Raw genomic sequence first — 2,500 nt, forward strand, 5'->3', positions numbered from 1 at the left:
CGAAGGGACCATTGACACGAATCAGCCCGCGTACTAAGTCACGTCCTTACGTGGCCCGCAACCTTTCCTTAGGCCTCAAGCGTATCTCAACCGAAGGGACCATCGACACGAATCAGCCCGCGTACTAAGTCACGTCCTTACGTGGCCCGCAACCTTTCCTTAGGCCTCAAGCGTATCTCAACCGAAGGGACCAGCAACCGAAGGGACCATTGACACGAATCAGCCCGCGTACTAAGTCACGTCCTTCCGTGGCCCGCAACCTTTCCTTAGGCCTCAAGCGTATCTCAACCGAAGGGACCGGCAACCGAAGGGACCATTGACACGAATCAGCCCGCGTACTAAGTCACGTCCTTCCGTGGCCCGTAACCTTTCCTTAGGCATCAAGCGTATCTCAACCGAAGGGACCAGCAACCGAAGGGGAAACACATTCCCACACCAACACGAATCAGCCCGCGTACTGAACCACGTCAAGAAAACCCGTCGTGCCGCCTGAGCGGGTAGTCGGGGATCACAAGACGCAGCATTTCCTTAGGCCTCAAGCATACCGTCAACCGTCAACCGTCAACCGAAAGGGGCATTGGGAGCAACCGAAGGGACGTTCCCCCAGACGAATCACCGTAGGCCAAGCTGACTAGGAAGGGCCCACTCATCGTCTGGTAGGGCCGACCAGCCACCGGAAAAAACCGATCGCCGGCGATGGCCCACGGGATGGCATTCAACGTGATGGAGGGTAGTCACCCCTCACACGCATAACGCCCATGCCTGGGCGAGGGGGTGCTGGCCATGCCAGCCCAAGGCTCCCAAACTCTTTCCCCCTATAATAGATAAAGAGATTTTTCCCTTGTGACCCTAGGGGACACCCAAATGCAAGTTAAGTTATACTAGTTTTTCCATGGACCAAAACTCACCTTTATTTGTAACATAATGTCATTTTTATGACTTGTATTGTTGGAACATATATTAAAGAAATTTTAGAAGCTGAAATTTTGAAAAAAAAAAACTTGTAAGTATTTTATTTTAATTAAATAAGGCCGAAAAACGCGAAATTAATAAAAAATAGTAAATAGTGTCAATAAATCATGAAAAATTAGGAGACACTTGAGAAAATATATATAAAGACATTGGTTTAGTTAAAAAAAATTTTTTCATTAAAAAAAGTATTTTATTTTTTTTTTCCGTTAAATTGGTGAAATAAAGGGAAAAATAATAAAAAATAGTAAAAAGTGTCAATAGATCATGAAAAATTAGGAGACACTTGAGAAAAAATATACAAATAGATTGGTTTAGTTAAAAATATTAATTTCATTAAAAAAATATTTTATTTTTTTTTTTCCGTTAAATTGGTGAAAAATAGTGAAAAATGGATAAAAAATTGTAAAAATCTTGAAAAAATGGGAGGCTTGTTGGAAAGATATTATGAGTGAGAGTCATTGATATTATTTTCAAAAATGGGTAAAAATAAATTTTTGAATGATATAAGAGGCTAAAAGGGAGTATTTTTTATCAACTTACATTGAACTCCTTTACCACAATCTCCCTTACAAACCATAGTAATGAGAATCATTGGTATTAAGTTTGAATGATGTTTTTGATCACCTTGCAACGAACTCCCTTAAAAGCCATAATCATTAGGGGGGTCTCATGGCTCATTCTTGGCTCGGGGCTCGGGGCGAGGCTCCGGCCATGGCTCAAGGCTACCACATTGCTCCTATACCACAATCTCCCTTACAAACCATAGTAATGAGAATCATTGATATTAAGTTTGAATGATGTTTTCGATCACGTTGCAATGAACTCCCTTACAAGCCATAATCACAAGGGGGGGGTCTCATGGCTCACGGCTCGGGGTGAGGCTCTATGCTACCACCTTCTTTCCCATGGGCCATAGCGTCTTTCGTACCGCATGGCCCGAAAACCTTCACAGCACCTTGAGAGCTCACATTATATTATAACCATCCATATAGGTGCTCAGGTGCTCAAGGTGCTAAAGTGCTTAAGTGCTAAAGTGCTTAAGTGCTTAAGTGCCTTAGCGCCTTAGCGCCTAGCGCGCGCGCGTGCGTGTGTATCATTAGATTAGAAGGGTGGATTTTTCAAGATCCCCCGGCTCACTCGGGCCAAGCATATCGTTCTTGATCTCGTAGCAATGCCCACGTCTCACGAGTCGAGCGTTCCCTTCCTCGGCGCACGTGCGTGGGCCCACGGCCCACGGGTCGGCCCGCGGGGTCACGGCCCGCGGGTCGGGTCGGGGGCGAGGCTCCGGCCATGGCTCCATGCCTACCACATGCCCAGTCGATGGCACCTTGGGCCCCAACCCTCAACTATAACCTTCCCCCTATAATAGATAAAGAGATTTTTCCCTTGTGACCCTAGGGGACACCCAAATGAGAGTTAAGTTATACTAGTTTTTCCATGGACCAAAACTCACCTTTGTTTGCAACATATTGTCTTTTTTATGACTTGTATTGTTTATATATACCTTCAAGAACATTTTTGAGTCTCG

This window comes from Amaranthus tricolor, chromosome 8, assembly GCF_026212465.1.
Source record: "Amaranthus tricolor cultivar Red isolate AtriRed21 chromosome 8, ASM2621246v1, whole genome shotgun sequence".
In the NCBI taxonomy this organism is placed as follows: domain Eukaryota; kingdom Viridiplantae; phylum Streptophyta; class Magnoliopsida; order Caryophyllales; family Amaranthaceae; genus Amaranthus; species Amaranthus tricolor.